The sequence below is a fragment of the Schistocerca gregaria genome, chromosome 1 (genome assembly GCF_023897955.1).
Source record: "Schistocerca gregaria isolate iqSchGreg1 chromosome 1, iqSchGreg1.2, whole genome shotgun sequence".
NCBI classification, from domain to species: Eukaryota; Metazoa; Arthropoda; class Insecta; order Orthoptera; family Acrididae; genus Schistocerca; species Schistocerca gregaria.
In genome coordinates this window covers 781,836,778-781,855,886 of record NC_064920.1, presented here as the reverse complement: position 1 = coordinate 781,855,886, position 19,109 = coordinate 781,836,778, and the positions used below count along the sequence as shown (strand labels likewise).

At 41.0% G+C, this 19,109-nt stretch overlaps 1 protein-coding gene across 9 annotated transcripts in view; it reads right to left on the bottom strand.

Moving 5' to 3' along the window:
• LOC126268863 (mitochondrial protein C2orf69 homolog) overlaps positions 1-19,109 on the bottom strand; it is a 242,620-nt gene that overhangs the window by 220,966 nt on the left and 2,545 nt on the right. Inside the window, exon 1 of one of the 9 annotated variants that reach the window (XM_049973948.1) lies at positions 11,919-12,620. The exons of 4 other annotated variants lie outside the window; for them this stretch is intronic. The gene's annotated coding sequence lies outside the window, so the exon portion shown is untranslated. Of the gene's footprint in view, positions 1-11,130; positions 11,394-11,918; positions 12,621-19,109 lie in introns of those variants that run through there. 4 more of the 9 variants (XM_049973952.1, XM_049973947.1, XM_049973949.1 and 1 more) reach the window with 4 other exon arrangements.

Below are 19,109 nucleotides of genomic sequence, written 5' to 3'. Positions count from 1 at the left end.
TTCCAGCACTTAAAGCATCGCTTCGGGGGAGGGATATACAGCTTGACATCACAGCGGTAGACTATCAACTTGACCTTCTCGGGCATGTATCACCATCGAAGGCCAAGATGAAGGCATCAGTGGCAACCTAGTTATCCTTCGAATCCCGGTGGACGCGCCGCATGAAATGAACACATCGCCACTCTACACTGGCGCGCAGCTAGTAAGACTGCAAAAGAATGTCCATGTGGAATATAATACCCTGGACCATATTTAAGCTCTTATGAGGGGTGATGGTAACAGAAACATCCCCCAACTTGGCACAAGCGAGTAATGCCCATGACTGGGCAGAGGATCCTGTTTTTATCAAGACTGGCCCAGAGCGCATTTTGGACAAGCCCTCCACCTCCCCAAACGTGTCCTCCAAATGCTCCACAAAAAACTGAGGCTTCATGGACATCAAAGATTCCGCATTAACTGTTGTACATACGTGGTACCGGGGCGAATAAGCTTCACTGTCATCCTTAGCTTGGCGTTCCTCCTATGGTGGGGCTAGGAAGGGGAGCGACTTGGGGTAATTTTTCTTAGCATTAAAGTTAGATTTTGCCCGCTTACAGACTGCTGGCGGTGGACCACCAGCAAGAGATGACATACTATGCTTCATGACGTGTTCTGCCATGATGCCACCCACTCCGACCAGTGGCCCTACCCACGGGCGCCACTCAGCCGCAGCAAAGGCCACCTGGCATGGTGGTCACTGCCGGGAGTCCCGATGCCCCAGGGTGACTGGCATCTACTCCTTGACATACGTGGGGGATTTACAGCGCAGCCATCAGCAGAGCGATCCCTGTGTTGTCAGGGGGCTACAGCCAACAGGGTACATGGCGGCCCCACCACAACGGACTGGCTATTGTGCTGGGTATGAGGTGCAAAGAAGTCCATGGTCACCGTTGGCGCAAAACAGACACTGCTTAGTGCATGGTGGAAAACGCAAAGGAAGGTGTCCTCGCCCAAGAGATGGAGAATGGGTGGGACTGCAATGCGACGACGAGAAAGTGGGACAAAGATCTCAATGCATGATGGACACAATGTACCATGTAAGGCGCCGTTCCCAAATTGGCTCGCTCTTCGAGAAAATTTTGAGAAATGGAGGTCAAACCCTACAAGGGATCATCACATGAAGGCGAAAATGTGAGAGACTCCTTTTGGTCGCCTCTTACGATAGGCAGGAATACCTCGGGTCTATTATAACCCCTGGACCCACAGGGGGAGTCCCATGCAGTGGTTATATATCCTAGCTAATATTGTTTCCAAGATCTAAGGAGGAAAGCAGCTACAGTAAACTTGCTCGCGAAGAGCAATATCCCTTGAACGATGTCTTACAAGATCCATCAACAAGTCGTCTGGAACCGCGCAAACCACTGTGGATTGATTCAAGAAGTTACCAGTTCTTTCGACCTAATTTCAAGTGGCGACAAAGCTGTATACAACATGCCACAAAAAGTAAAAATTTGTACAAAAGGGCATTTCTACTATATATCATGCACTGTAAGAATTAACAAACATCAGTGGATTACAACGTGTGTGACATGTCCATTTTTACAAACTGCTTTTTAATCACATATGGTTTCACTTTTGATAAACCTATGCATGTGTTGTATATTCTCCACCATAATGATGACATTACATGAGTAATAAAGGAACAATCTTTATACAGAAATATTTTTTTTGAAAATCAGAAGGTGACAGTTTCAAGTGGCAAAACTAGCCATCAATAATAAATATTAATTAACGAAATAATGGGTATAAAAAATTGTCTTCCAACACGGTTGTGAGATTCCTACTACCACGCCAAAAGTGGGTGACGCAAAACCGCATAAGGGCGGGCAGCGGCCAAGAAAATTAAGAGTTCTGCACTCCGAAAGTTAGTGTAATACTAGAAACAGCTATAATCACACAAGTAGGTTCTTCATACGAATAATCCGAATTTGCCACCATTTTTTGAGTGGAGCTTCGGCCACGTTGAAAAGAAAACTACCAAAATTTCGGACCGTTTTTATATTTTTTAGTTTAAATTAGTTCGGAGCTAAGCCGAAGTTACCAGAAATGCAGCGCATTAAACTCTGCAGTACCAAAACTTTGCTATTTGACTAAATTTTCCTGTACAAAAGCTACGTCATAACACGGTAATTTTTCACGTTTTTCGCACACAGTCGTTTCGTCGCTATTAAACATGCAGCATGCGAAAACTGGCCAATCTGACGCAAAATTTTGCATGGGGGAAGTTGTGGAGGCTCTTTCACAATTTGTGTTTTCAGAAAGTCAAGTACTGTGACAAAGAAAACCAAGATGGTGCCTAAAGATTGCTATTATTCAATTATATGTAAATCACATGGTTAACAATCAACATCAACTTTCTACTTTCCAATCAAAGAATTTTTCCAGTACTAACATTTTTAATTTCTGTTACTGGTACGTGATCTCTAACCTATAATTATCACGATAATAGTTTTGAAAACAGTGAAATTAACAGAATAATGTTACATAAACGAGGCAGAAATTGTTTACTGAGTTATTTGTGAAAAGAAATACGATAGGTTTCATTACTGTTTTAATAGGGAAAATAAAATCAATTGAATTAACAATAAAGTCAGTTATATATGATTACATAAATTTGCATTAAATTAATGGAATGAAACAGAGAATTCAGAAGCCTTTACACCTGCAAATATCTCCTCAAGGGCTTCTGTCGAGCAGCTGCTTCTGTAGGAGGCACGAGACGATGCCAAACTATGTCTTTTGATGAAAAAATTTCAATGATTTAACAGCGAGGCTTATCTACTGGCTTTGTTTCATCTTTGCAGTACATCGGTACTAGCAGTGGAATTACTGAATATCTCAGCTGCTTTCTGTGGGTTGTTGTTCATTTCCAATTCCTTGAGGAGCTTGCTTTCTTTTTCCAAAAACCGACGAAGTCATAATGATGTCTTTCTATACTCGAAATGTAGGGGGCTTCAGATTAAGTTATCTGGTCTGCCTTTGCCTGACTTAGGTACAAAAATGTTGTGGGACAACCGTGCTGAAGCGGTCAGAATCACAAATAGGTCCGTGTATTGTCCAAGTACAACGCAAAGTGCTGAGCAACGTCAACAGTAGTAGCTACCATTGCATCGTCGTCATCGTCATCGTCGTCGTCGTCGTCGTCGTCGTCGTCGTCGTCGTCGTCGTCATCGTCATCGTCGTCGTCGTCATCGTCATCGTCGTCATCGTCATCGTCGTCATCGTCATCGTCGTCATCGTCATCGTCGTCAGCTTGGCTAAAACTGAAGTAGGCCTACTCAGCCTCAAGTTGTCCAATCAATAAAGAAATGAGGCGTTGTTTATTTTCTTCGTTCGACAGAAACCTTTGTAATGGTTACTAATGTTTTATTACGCTTTACGGGTGGTACAGTTCTTTTATTGACTCTACACAAACGCTCAGCTGATTCGTTCCCCCGTCACTTGCTACATCAGGGTTTTCATGGAGAATAATTGTTAGCTTTTTGCCATGCCTACACTTGATGTAATCTACATACTTTGTAACTGTGGAAGAAAATAGTTCTTTTGTCTCATACAATATTCTATGCAACAGAAATCCTCCATCTACAACCAATTCTGCATTTTCGAAGTCAACTGGGTGATTAAAGCCATCAAACAAAGTTTTTTTGTGTTTACGGCGTACCAGTGTCGTCAAATATAACTGTGTTTCAGTTCCGTTAGGACTGAGAGTGTGAAATTCGTAACAGCAATGCTACACGGGGTTACGATCCTTGAAAATTTAACAACAGCCGTGCAGAAGGTCAAATCGCTACCACCGCTGCAGCAAGCATCCTCACCGCGAATGTGACAGTACATTTCTGACATTCGTCGGAAAATGGTGTTTGAGCAAAGAAATCAAGTTTTGTATTATGTTAGGCACATAACCCACTGAATTCATCGAATTCGAACAGTGTGTTAAGAGGCAGGTTCCTGGTTGCCTCTCACAGACGGTGCCCGAGTCCACAAAGTGAAGATCGTGCGCGAGTGTGGACCAACAAACGGATCACACTCCTGGATCAAACACTTCATTTGGGCCCAGCCGACTTCTGGTTGCTCTCCAAATTTGTCAATGAAAGGACACCGTTACGATACAATTAAGGATATGCAAGAAAACTGAACTGTAGCACTAAATGCAATTCCAGAAAAGAGTTATAGTGACTGTTTCAAAACACTTTTAAAGCGATTTCAACTGTGTAAGTTGATTCAAGAGGAAGCTATTTCGATTAAATACAGGAATTTTGTGAACATAATCTACGACTTATTTTTCATAGCTACAGTCCTAACGGAACTGGAACACGCTGTGTAGATAGAGGATTTGGGGTCAGGTAGTAAACAAAATAGTGCTACAGCTCTTCACAAGAATTTGTGCGGTACGCAATGTTGTGAAAAATCGTTTCTGCGATTATAGGAATGACCTTGTCGTGCATTGTGATTTTAGATGTCATACATTTTAGAGTAGGGCTATTTCCTCTTTGAAATTTCATACTCTGAAAATTGCTACCAATGATCTTCGAAATGCTTAAATTGACAGGTTCATCAGTTTTGTGACAATGATCTTTTAATTATTTACTACTCCATTGCTAATGGACACTACATGAGATAAAGGATCAAGTGGCAAAAATCAGTCATACACCTTTTTGGCATCTGCTTCATTTCTTTGTATTCTTGCATACCTAGCATCCATACATCGACCAGTAGTTGCAAATGAAACATCACAAAAATGTTCAAATTAGCCATTTTTTATGTTTTTTTGGACGCAAAAGGGCTATGGTCATAAGTGCCCATTCTGAGGGCTTAGCGAAGGTTAATAACAGGAATTTAAATCAGCAGCAATGGGAGCGAAACTCAAGGAGGAAGGAAACTAAAGACGGAAGAAAATCGTAGAAAAGTGACAGTGAAAGAGGGTTGATTTCCCCGAAAAGAGCTTCAATTGACCGATCTCATCTCACTAACACCTATAAAATCAAGGACGCGATAGGCTGAGCGCGTTATCTGCTAAAAGGGCGCTTAGCGGATTAAAATAGGAGCACTGAAATAAAAGGTCTCTCACCGTCCACGATTGAGAGCAGTGGGGGCAAAGAGGGGGAGGATCGCCACTTAAAAGATGTCGATGGCTAAAAAGACAGCGCCCAATCCCGAGTCTAGTTAAAATTACCTCTTCCCGACGACGAGGCCGGGAGGAAGAGATCCAAGCACAAGGGAAGAGGCTTTATGTCCCGTAATTTATTATCCTGAAGTGCAGACCAATGTATGCCATAAAAGAGCGACATGACGACGTAAAATGCTCTGTAGATAGGCAAAGGGAACCATGCGAACAGCGGGCCGAGGAACAGAAACAGCAGCCTTTGCCGCTATATAGGCTGCCTCGTTTCCGCGTATACCAGCATGCCCTGGGATCCACAGGAATGCCACAGACATGCCCCCCAAGTAGAGCATGTGGACCAGAGGTTGGATAGGGTAAAGACCTTGGAGGTTGAGAAGAGAGCTGAGCGATTCGGAGCACATAATATACTGTATCAGCTAATGGCGACGGATGTATTGGACAGCCTGGAGAACAGCGTAAAGCTCCGCAGTAAAAACCAAACACTGGTCAGGAAGCCGAAATCTAACAGGGGTGTCGTCAATAAAACAGGCACTCCCGATACCAAAGGTGGTCTTGAAGCCGTCAGTGTAAATAAATGTAGCATCCTCCATATGTGCACATTGAACAGCAAATGCCTGACGATAGACTATAGGGGGGGGGGGGGGGGTGTTTACAATCCTTGGGAAGCTGACAAAGGTCACGGAGAAGGCAGGTCCAGTGGCGAAGCGAAAGTGGCGCCGTACGTCCATTTGTAAAGAAAGTTTTAGGAAATAGGGAGGAAAGTGAATGTAGCAGTTGATGGAAGCGGACTCCCGGTGGTAGTAGAGAGGAAGGGCTGTCTGCATACCGTAAATCCAAGGCGGCTTTGAGAAAAAGGGCATGGGTCGAATGACTAAGCATGGAAGACAGATTATTAGCGTAACGACTCAGGACAGCGTAAAGGCTCTCCACGGGCTAGTGTAAAAAGCTCCAGACGCTAAACGCAAACCACGGTGGTGAACAGAATCTAGATACCAAAGAATAGACGGCCGTGCAGGAGTAAGCTATGCTTCCATAGTCCAATTTCGTGCGAACTAAGGCGCGGTGTAGGCGGAGGAGGACCATTCGGTTCACTCCCAAGGAGGTACCACTCCGAACACAAAGGGTGCTGAGGGATTGCAGACAGCGAGCCGAAAGATATAAAACGTGGGAAGACCAGCACAGTTTTCTGTCAAATATAGGTCTCAAGAATTTGGCAACGTCCGCAAATGGAAAGTCAACAGGGCCTAGATGTAGGGAAGGCGGATAAAACTCCGTATGACGCCAAAAATTTACGCAGACTGTGTTACTGGGTCAAAATCGGAAGCCTGTTTCGATGCTCAATGAGAGGAGGCGATCGTGACATCTTTGAAGACATCGTTCAAGAAGGCTGGTCCGTTGGGAGCTGTAGTAGATTACAAAATCGTCGACTAAGAGGGAGCTCCAGACATAGGGAAGGATCCAATCCATAATTGGATTTATAGTGATGGCAAATAATACAACACTTTGCACGGGGCCCTGGGGCACCCTGTTTTCTTGGGAGAAAATATGGGATAGACTAATGTTCACCTGCACCTTAAATGTGCGCTGTCAAATTCACGGATGAAAAGGGGTAGCCGTCCTCGAAAGCCCCAAGAGAATAGAGTATTGTATGCCATCTCTAGATCACAAAATATAGCTATTGTTTGACGTTTCCTGAGAAAGCTGTTCATGATATAAGCGGAGAGAGCAACAAGATGGTGAATTGCGGAATAAGGTTTTCGGAAACAGCACTGAGCAGTTGTTAAAAAGCTTCGGGACTCCAGCCACCAGCCTATACGGCAATTTAACACACGCTCAAAAACTTTACAAAAACTACTCGTGAGAGAGATTTGGTGATGTTAGACCTTTCCAGGTTTGGGAGCAGGAGTGACGATAGCTTCTCGCCATTTTCTGGGAAAGGTAACGTCGACCCAAAATCGATTATAAAAGGCAAAGGAGGTAACACAGACTAGGGTACGATAGATGCAGCAACAATTGGACATAGATACATCCGGTCCCAGAGCAGAAATGCGACAGGTGGAGAGTGAATGTCTGAGTTCCCGCATTTAAAAAAAAACGGCATTCTAGCTTTCGCAGTTTTGAGAGGAAAAAGCAAGAGGTCGCTCTCCCGCTACCCGTTTCTTCGAGAGAAACACTGGTGGGTAATTATAAGAGCTAGAAATTTCAGTGCAGTGTCGACCCAATGAATTAGAGATTGCGACTGGGTCCACTGAAGTATCCTGCGGAACATTAGCCCAGAGCTCGGGGAAAAACTGGAACTGCTCGATATCTGTCGAATTCGACTCCAAACAACTGATGAGGGAGCGAAGGTATTAAAGGAGATGACAAAGAAGTCCCTGCTTGCCTTCTTGCTATCACGGATGATGCGACGGCATCGCGCACGTAACTGCTTATATAGCGGATACATTTGGCCAACGTAGGATGACGGCGGACAACGCGAAGAGCACGTCTTCAATCCCGTACTGCCTCACGGCACGCCTCGTTCCACCAAGGAACTGGGAGGGGGTGGGGGCGGTGCAAATCGGAGGTGCAGCTGTAAGAATAACTTCTGTAACATGAGTGACCTGATCGCCGATGCTAGGAAAGTGTCGGTCGTCGAATGTCGGTAGTGAGGCGTGGGCGCATAGATGGCAGTTGTGGCTGTAATCGAAGGACACATGGAAAATTGTCACTCAACTGTGTATCAGCAAGAGCGAACCATTCGAAGCGCCGAACTAACTGAACAGTACCAACCGTAAGGTCCAAATGCGAGTAGGTTGACATGGAGGCAGACAAAAGTGTATGTTCCCCAGTGCTGAGGCAAACAAGATCCGCTTGGTGGAAGAGGTCAATCTATAGAGACCCTCTCGGACAAGAACGCGGAGATCCCAAAAACGGGCGGTGAGCGCTGTAGTTCCCAACCAGAAAATAGGGGGATGGGAGCTGATCAAGGAAATGAAGGAGATCGGCTCTTGCCATTGGTGTGGACGATGGAATGTATATCGTACAAAGAGAGAAGGTGAATCAGGAAGAGGAAAGACGTACAGCGACAGTTTGGAAGTAACTGTTTAAGTGGATTGGGTGATAATGGCTAGTATCATGGAGAAGAATCATAAGTCCCCCATGTGCCGGAGCGCCAGCAACAGAGGGGAGATCAGATCCAAAACAGACATTCAATTTCATCTGTACAAATTTGTGGTGAAGCAAATAAAGTTGATGAAGAAAGTGCGTACAGCTGGTTGCATGAATTCAACCGAGCGAAGGAAAAGTATGCCTCGTGCGATGTGTTGAACATGGATGAAACTGGATTTTTCTACAATCATTTTTCCAAATCACGCCCTGGGCATAAAAGGTGATACGTGTCACGGTGAAGCACGAAGCAAACAACGTGTGACTGTTGTACTGTGCTATAATGCTAACTGCACTGAGAAATTTCGTAAATCCGAGAAACCACGTTGTTTTAAAAACATAAAACATGAACACTTTACCTTGCATCTACTCTACAAGAAAGTTTGGATAGATGGCACACCATTTCGCAAGTGACTTCTTCGTTTCAACAGTCGAATGGTTGCTCAACCTATTCAACATAAAGGTTCAGTTTTTTTCACCTAACGCCACAAGCCGCCTTCAGCCTTTGGACCAAGGCATAATCTATCTCATAATGAGAGCTTATCGTAAGCGTCTTGTAAGAGCTGCAATTCGTGCTGCTGAAAAGAATGGTGCAACCCCAAATTTGAATCTGCTTGACGCAATAAAAGCCACCGCTGCAGCCTGGAACTCAGAATTGCCACATCATATAGGGAAGTGCTTAAACAGAGCTTGGAGACATAGCAACACTGAAGATGTCCACGAGTTAGAAGATGCCACTTCGCCTGATGTATGGACAGTTCTGCGAGACGTTGCGAGCCCTGGGATTAGTTTCGAAGAATTCATTAGTGTAGACGACGATGTTGCCGTTGTGTTTCTGTGGAATCGGATGTGCCAAAAGCTGTGAACGAGGTGCAAGAACGGCCATCAGAAGAAATTGAAGAGGAAGAGAATACAGATACCATTCCACCTACCCGTCAGGAGATGTTTACAGCCTTGGACTGTTTAAAACGGTTCCCTTCAACATCCGACGTCACTGCTGGGTTTACGGACGCTATCATTACAATTTTTTTCCAAGAAAGTAACGTACGTAATTTGTGAGTACTTGGATTTTACAATCACTTTATAGTGTTATAAAGTCTACAATAACGTGATTGACAGTGTAGTGTATTACACATTAGTGTACTTCTATACATGTATGCTTATTAAAATATGTGTTTTTCACTTAACACGAATTTTTTTTAACACGAACTCCTGATTTTTCTGTCCCTTCGGAATCGTGTTAACGAAGTTTTACTGTATAAAAATCGAAATACTATTGTTTAAACTGAGATACTTCCGTGAAATGGTTTAAGTACACTGTGATAATACCTGCACCTATCTGCGTTAATTTTCAGAATGCAACCGATAGCAGGGGGCAATCACTGGCATCGGTCATTAAACATGCCCCGAGTCGTACGTAGCGTTAGTCGATCAATGAATACAATGACTTAGAAAAACTTAAAATCTGTTCATTGTTGCCGAGGAGTTGCTCAGTAACGAATTGCTGATGAAGTTAAACCTTATCAAGGCTGGCACTCACTACATTTGCATCTATACTCCGCAAAACTTTGAAGTGCTTGGCTGGTGCTAAACACGGTAGCTACATTCACGAAGACGGCTTCGCTGCACATGTGTGTGAAATGTTGCTGCTAACTTCTCAAGACTTTGTCAAGGTAATAAAATTTTCGAATGCAATTGCGCCCATGCGAAGTAATGCCGAGATATCGGAAACCTTTACAGCTATGGTACAAAATTTAATATTTCCATTGATTTAAAAACGTTAGTCCGAAGATGTGAAAAATGTGAAACTACACCAAGTAGGTCACATTCGGACCATAACTTTTTGAACCACTGGAAGGAAGTTTCACCCTAGGATGTCGCGCGGTTGACATCCCACTCAGTTATTTTCCTTTTGTTATGTTGTCACCCGTACCGGTTGTCCATAGGCGATAATTTGTACACTTCAGAGTTCCAATTTAAAGGTTGGCATTTCACGATTATTGTTTGAAAAAGTGGCTATTGTTAGGCAGTATAAAATTATGTATATCCACATCGTGTGCTCTGGCTGACAATTATTACAAACGCGACTACTTGTGTTACCATTTTCTTTTCTTTTTCGATAGGAAATGTATTCATTTTTCAATATTTAAATCAATAAGAATGAAAAAGCACTGAAAAGAAGTACTTTCCTAACCAATATTGCAATGGAACTTATAAAGCCTCAAATACAAAGGAAATGTCAAGCACCATAGATTGCCAAGGAGATAAGGAGGTGTTTACTTCCACTATTTGGAGTGAAAGACAAGTTGAACAGTAGCGAGAGGAAAGAAAGGGAAAACGATTAAGATGCTACAAGTGTGGTAGATCACAGGACAAATAAGCAGCAAAAGGTGGGTCAGGTGCAGTAAGTCGACCTGCCCTGATCGTTTGAAGGAAGTTTGTGTCAATTGTTTGGACAGTGCAGACAGAAATAATCCAGATCCTCCAGGAGATAAAAATTTTTACCCTCTAGATGACAAGTTTTATGTCAAAATGTTGACTACAGTATTAGGATATAAGTTAGTAGTTTATTTGTCCGGGGTTCACTTTCACAAACGGCACCACTTTTGCACATATGGTAAGGGTGAAATTTTTCAGTCCGTCGTTTCTTCGTCGAGCGAGATGAGCAAAATTTTTACAACACATCCCTACTAATTTTTCAATACCAACGGCTAAGAGGGCAAAAATATTGTTCACGATAATCTAGCGCTTGGTATTTCATGAACACCATTTTTATTAATTAATATGAATAGTAAAAAATTAATTTTGTTATGAGTTTTTACCTGAATTTTGTCTCCTAAAATTAAAGGTCACATACAAAATGGGATCCAGTATGTACACATTAGTTCTGACAAAATGCAGGATACCGCCTTGGCGTATAGCTTTGCTTTTATTTTATTGCCTCGTAATCTTCGAGCCATTAATCACGGCATAGCTACTACACAATGCTAAATGTTAAAGTTGCACACAAGTGGAATACATTTTTTTTATTTCTCCGAGTAAGGATATATTTTCTGTACTTCATCTTTTTCTTTAAAATTGTTTTGATATCAAACAATCTCTTTTTTCTCCATAGATTATGAATATTTAAGGAGTGAGCTTTCCGATGCGCATTAACAGGATTTTTATCGCCAAACTGCCCGCTATGTAACGCAGTAGCCAGTCACATTGCAGACTATCCAATACTGATTATAAAGGAGGACAGTTGTAATTGTGAGGGATTTACTCCTTACTTAACTCGACACGAAGCCCGCACACATTATAAACACACGAGAGAATCTGCTTCCCGTCATTCTTAGGATTTGGGACTTGGAAAAGGCATCTGAAGTCAAGAGGTGGAGGCAGTACAACAGTGAGCAACCACCCAAATATAGCAGCAGTACTTGACAATTTGTAGAGTGGGATGTTAGTTCTGTGGTGTATCTGACAGAGTAACAAGTAGCCTAACCGCAAACGTTGGGATTCGGGTCGACTCCCTCTGCTATTTGAAAATGTTGTCCAAGCGCTCATCACTCAGTCTGCTTCTGTACTTTGATTCCATAAATTTCATGATGAAAAAAGAAAATCTCACCTGGATATGTCGAGCCGGACATCGCCTTCACTGTGAGAACAACATGGACCAGCTTCGTACGCGTTTTTAAAGATAAAGCACTTTGAAAATAAATCCATTCGAACTCTGCTGCAGCATTTTCTTCTTGAGAATATTCTCCGTGGCGAGTAGAGAACTCTTCAGCATCACACTCTATTAAGAGCGATTCGGCGTACTGTGCTACAATTGTAATGCTTCCTAAATTGCTTTCTTAAATCTTGGAAGCGTTTGCAGAATTGACTCCTTAAAAAAGTCAAAGAATTCCAACGTATTGTTAACTGGGATGTGAAGAAGAACCTTGCTTGTCAAGTGTTTGTTTCAATGCAAATTGATTGTATTCACCTTGGATCAGATTTTTCCCACAGATCCAGCGTTTTTTGAGAATGAAGCAACATGTGAAACTGTTGCGCCACTCGCTTTATTCTATCCTCGAAGTAGTAAGTTAATGATGTTTAAATTTTCCCTGATGTCTGCGTAAAAAGCAAATTTCTGCAGCCAAATCGGATCTTCTATTTCACGGAACGATCTGTTTCGTTCTTTCGTATATTTTATTAAGACAGGAAGCAACCATTTATAGCGTTGTAAAATTGACACTATGAAGCCAACGAACTGCCGTGTACTGCTGCAGGATCACCAGACTGCCAGTCAAATTCATCACTGAGTGCTCTGAAGAAACTTCTCTGGATTGCATGAGCTTTAACTTTGTTGACTAACTATGTTTCCATTAATCGTTCATACTTACAACCATTCCACAAACTGACTTACTAGTGCCTTACGATATGGTCAGAAAAATTATGGAAAACTGATTTCTTTTGGCACAAGGCTATGAATCCCTTGTCCTTGCTTATCACCGCGGGTCTCAATCACTTCCTAAGCCTAGCAACTTATTTACGGAAATATATTCACAACTGACAAGATAGTGCATCCTGTTAGTGGGATCATGTTTACCAAGCTCGTCTCGTTTATTGAAATTATTAAATGTCGCTCCTCAAAAACCAGTCTATGGGTCATGCTGGGAAAAATAGCTGCAGCTATCGCAGTCATTTTTAAGTTTTGCTTCTAAAAATGCAGTTTTGATTAACTCACCATCTTCGCAATTTTTTTCATTCTGTGCAGTAATTTTTGAAATCAGGAATGACTGCCTCATTTGCTGATTTATTCTAGTCTCATGGTACTAAAAATTTAATTGTTGACCATTAAACCTAGCAATACCAAAGAATTTTCCGTAAGGTGTAACACCAATGGGGGTCCACTTTGTGCCCCCTATAAAAAAAATCCTTAAATGTGTTTAACATTCATTAACAACATACTTTTCAAATAAGTACTGATGCGTAAGTAGGGTAAAGAACCTGAAAATATCTTTTAGCACAATCTAAGCAACAACGCCGCAATTTTCCGTAATGTTTACACCAAGTGAAGGGGTATTTTATAACACAAAAATTGGGAAAGTACAAATTTCGTTAACTGTCGTTGGTTTTCATTTGTGAACACTTTTTAAAAACATATACATGTGTATGATGGGTTCTGGACCTGAAAAATGGAATATGAAATTTGTTGTGAATTTTTCAGAATTTAAAGTAACAGACTAGATTACGATATTTTCAAAAGGTGGGCTCACTGCAACCCCTCCCCCTTCGGTATTGCGAGGATTAAGTTTGGATTTTTGTGGTCTTACGTTTTCTTTCCTTAGAGCAGAGTACAATACGAAATCTTTTCAATCCCCGAGTTTACTATTTTGCAGTGACATTTGATGTTACCCTTCTTTCCAACTGATACCCTTGCATAGCGCAGCAAATCTGTCCTCTACCTGCGTAAAGTAGTAATCGGTTTCCTACTCTTAATTAATTTTTTTTGCTTTTTGCATGAACACGCCACCATTGCAACAAACTTAGTTTAGTACAATGCGTAAATAAAACTATCCATGGTCGCAAAAAAACTGACTGAAAACTGCAGTTGCGCGGCAGAAACAAGCACCTGTTGTGAGCGACGTCTCTGATCAGTGGAGCAATCCTGGTTACTAGACCTGAGCGTTAATGCTGTCCCAGATGTTTCGCAATATTGCTAAATATGTGTGGGAATTTGATATACATCCTAAACTCTTTTTGGACTTTGTCTACCACCTACTCCTACTCCTCCTCCGCGCCCACACCTCTCTCTGTGCATCACATCCTTCCCTTCTCTACATATTCTCCTTCCCCCTCTCTATGTCCATTTCCTCACACCTCTCCCGTCCATCCATTTCCTTGAGTATTGTTTATCGTTACTGCAATTGAAAATTGGATTGGGGATTGAAGTCACTTAAAATAAATGGGTAAATCGGTTGCGATCACTGGTTTACAGGGTGTGAGACATACCTCTCCAACTGCTGGATATGTGAGGACCGTATCTTCGCATAGTTTTAATCTGTGAATGGGTAGGAAACCGAGGCGAGGAACAAAACAAAGCAGCCCCTTGTCGTGTTTGCAATTTTTGTTTAAAATTACATATATAGGGAGAAAGAATATATACAGCTTGGTAGAAGTTAAGCTTCATTCCCACTCTTGTCATTAAAATTTGACAAACAGTACATTGTGTTTACACTGTATTATTATTTCAGTGTTGAGGATATTCAATATTAGTTGCAGGTATTGACCAGTGATGTAATGTTAATAGGTGCTATGAAGTCACATTTTGGTGCATATTTTTACATTTTTCTTGTTAGCTGGCAAAGCCAATAACTGTGAAAGTAAAAAAAAAAAAAACAGGTTGTGGTGACAGACTGATATGTAGCTTAGCCCATTTGAAAAATTGCCATGATATCATGTGATGCTCATAATGTCACTGACGATGTTTGATGCATGTTTCTTACGTCACTGGTCATAGCCAATGACTCCTGAAATATTCCTGTTTATCTGTTATTTCTGACAGATTTTTGTTAAGATGGAACTTTTACAAATATAGATAAATGAGAGTTATGGCCATGGTAATGCCCATACCCATGATAAAGCTTTGTACTTAACCAAGATGATGTTTCAGCTATTTCATGTAGCACACAACTTTAAGTTGAATAACTACAAATCAACTTCCATACATAACATTATTTAATGTCATTTGTAGAAGAAAATCATAGTCCTCTTCTAGTATCGCAAACAATATACACGATGAAGGGAACGCAAGTGAACAGACCTATTACTGCATACTCTACTTTTATAGTATTGACCCTTCTAGTTTGTAAGTGGCACCTTCGTTGCGATCATCAATATTTGCAGTGTTTCAAGTAAAGTGGCAGTGAAGGTGATCACTATGTTGCACTCAAAGTTCAGCAAGGAGTCCGTCTTGATGTTAGCTGTTACCCATGCCAGACACTGAGAAATGGAAAGAAGATGGAGGTTTAATGCCCAATTTATAATATTATTAGAGATGGACGCAATCTCAGACTGGGGAGGGAAATCTTAAGTTCTTTTCAGAGGACACAAGCTGTCACTTGCCTTACTTTATTTAGTGAAATCTGGATGGCCAGGCAAAGATCCAAATCACTGTTCTCCTGAGTGAGAGACACAGTGCTCAGCGGCAAGGGCTGATTTACAGCAAAGATAAATTACACCCGTAATCACAGTTACACGGTTTTGAACAGAGAAAACTCTTCACAGTGTATCTTCAAACTAATATATGGCTTGTACATCCATTAGTAGCAACAAACTCACTTCTTCCCACTGCACTGATGAATAATAATTTACCCCATATGTCAATAATATTTGAATCCACCACAAATAGTGAATAAATGCACTACTTTGTTCTGGTTAGGTAGTATCTGCTTTGTACCAGTATTTCCCAGTTACAGCTATGTGCTATACAAACCATGTTGTAAATGGCTCAGTGGTTCTGGAAAGGGCATTAGTAACATTTTTCACGAAAATAAGGTTAGGAGTTGAACATGTTCTTTATGACTGTACCTACCCAGCTTTCATTGGAATGGGCACCAGTCCATTGCATATTGTCATAGTTACCACTATAACGAAAATTTAATAGTTATGGGTAGCTGGAATTCAAAAGTAGGAAAAGGAAGAGAAGGTAACATAGTAGGTGAATATGGATTGGGGGTAAGAAATGTAAGAGGAAGCCACCTGGTAGAATTTTGCACAGAGCATAACTTAATCATAGCTAACACTTGGATCAAAAATCATGAAAGAAGGTTGTATACATGGAGGAGCCCGCAGACACTGGAAGGCTTCAGAGAGATTTTATAATGGTAAGACAAAGAGATTTAGGAACCAGGTTTTAAACTGTAAGACATTTCCAGGGGCAGACGTGGACTCTCACCACAATCTATTGGTTAGGAACTGTAGATTAAAACTGAAGAAACTGCAAAAATGTGGGAATTTAAAGAGATGGGACCTGGATAAACTGACTAAACCAGAGGTTGTACAGAGTTTCAGGCAGAGCATTAGGAAATGATTGACAAGACAGGGGGAAAGAAATACAGTAGAAGAAGAATGGGTAGCTTTGAGAGATGAAATAGTGACAGCAGCAGTGCATCAAGTAGGTAAAAAGGCGAGGGCTAGTAGAAATCCTTGGGTAACAGAACAGATACTGAACTTAATTAATGAAAGGAGAAAATACAAAAATGCAGTACATGAAGCAGGCAAACAGGAATACAAATGTGTCAAAAATGAGATAAAAAAAATGCAAAATGGCTAAGCAGAGATGGCTAGAGGACAAATGTAAAGATGTAAAAGCTTATCTCATTAGGGGTAAGATAGATTCTGCCTACAGGAAAATCAAAGAGACCTTTGGAGAAAAGAGAAACACTTGTAGGAATATCAAGAGCTCAGATGGAAACCCAGTTCTAAGGAAAGAAGGGAAAGCAGAAAGGTGGAAAGAGTATATAGAGGGTCTATATACAAGGGCGATGTACTTGAGGACAATATTATGGAACTGGAAAAGGATGTATATGAAGATTAAAAATGATGCTGTGTGAAGAGTTTGCTAAAAGACCTGAGTCGAAACAAGTCCCCGGGAGTAGACACCATTCGATTAGAAATACTGTGCCTTGGGAGAGCCAACCCTGACAAAACTCTACCACCTGGTGAACAAGATGTATGAAACAGGCGAAATACCCTCAGACTTCAAGAAGAGTATAATAATTCAAATCCCAAAGAAAGCAGGTGTTCACAGATGTGGAAATTATCGAACTATCAGTTTAATACGTCACGGCTGCAAAATACAAACACGAATTATTTACAGATGAATGGAAAAACTGGTAGAAGCTGACCTCAGGGAAGATCAGTTTGGATTCCGTAGAAATGTTGGAATATCCGAGGTAATACTCACCCTACGACTTCGCTTAGAAAATAGATTAAGGAAAGGCAAACATATGTTTCTAGCATTTGTAGACTAGAAAGCTTTTGACAATGTTGACTGGAAAACTCTCTTTCAAATTCTGAAGGTGGCAGGGGTCAAACACGGAGCAAAAGGCTATTTACAAATTGTACAGAAACCAGATGGAAGTTATAAGAGTCTAGGGGCATGAAAGGGAAACATTCGTTGAGACGGGGTTGTAGCCTACCCCATATTATTCAATCTGTGTATTGAGCAAAAAGTAAAGGAAACAAAAGAAAAATTCGGTGTAGGAAATAAAATCCATAGAGAAGAAATAAAAACTTTGAGGTTTGACAGTGACATTGTGATTCTGTCAGACAACAACGGACCTGGAAGAGCAGTTGAATGGAATGAACAATCTCTTACAGAAGGATATAAAATGAACATCAACAACAACAAAAACGAGGATAAGGGAATGTAGTCGAATTAAGTGATGCTGAAAAAATTAGATCAGGAAACGAGACACATTAAGTAGAAAATGAGTTTTGCTATTTTGGGAGCAAAATAACTGTTAATGGTCAAAGTATAGAGGATATAAAATGTAGACTGTCAATGGCAAGGTAAGTGTTTCTGAAGAAGAGCAATTTGTTTACATCTAGTATAGGTTTATGTCTTTTCTGAAAGTACTTGTATGGAGTGTAGTCATGTATGGAAGTGAAATGTGGACGACAAATAGTTTAGACAAGAAGAGAATAAAAGCTTTCGAAATGTGGTGCTACAGGATAATGCTGAATATTATATGGGTAGATCACATAACTAATGTGGAGGTATTGAATAGAATAGGGGAGAAGAGGAGTTTGTGGCACAACTTGACCAGAAGAAGGCATCGGTTGGTAGGACATGTTCTGAGGCATCAAGGGATCACCAGTTTAGTATTGGAGGGCAGTGTGTAGGGTAAATATTGTAGAGGGAGACCAAGAGATGAATACACTACGCACATTCAGAAGGATGTAGGTTGCAGTAGGTACTGGGAGATGAAGGAGCTTGCACAGGACAGAGTAGCATGGAGAGCTGCATCAAACCAATCTCTGGACTGAAGACCACAACAACAATATCACTATTTGTAAATTCTGTTTCACATTATACATGATATATATCATGAAGGTATGGGACATAGAGGACCACACATAGTACGCACTTTTCTCAGTGTTTATATTAAAAATAATATACCAGAAAAGGCAAAAGAGATGTGTTTATTTTTCAATGCCACTGGAGGCCAAAACCAGAGCAGCATTGCTATCCAAAACCCAATGACACTGGCTTCCTTGGGACAATTTGTCAAAGTTATCCAATACTACACAGGAAGAGGTCATTCATTCCTCCCATTTAATCGTAATTCTGACATTATAAAGAGACACTTCAAACAAACTGATCATGTACAAGCACCTACAGACTATGTAAAAATGTTGGTGGAGGCTAGTTCAAGCTGCAAGTTTAGACATTTATTTCATGACGAAACTCTTAACTGATTTCAAAAACTGGTGGAAGAAATTTTATGAGACAAAAGTTTTATCTATTCCTTAAATGAAGAATTTTGTAAAGAAGAAAAAGAAAATTTCTGTGTATCAAACTACTACTTGTTTGAATGCAACAATCACAACAAGGAGTGTTGAAAACCTGTGACTTCATGAATAGATTAATATCTCATAGCTTTCAATTAGCACAATGTGAAAATATATCAATCCCCATAGAAAAGACATACTTAGAGCCTGATTAAATAAAAAATGAATAATATTAAATAATTCCAGCAGCATGTTCCTTCTACGAAGGAGATCTGTGAGTGGTCAACGAAGGATGGAGAAGAATCTGATTAAA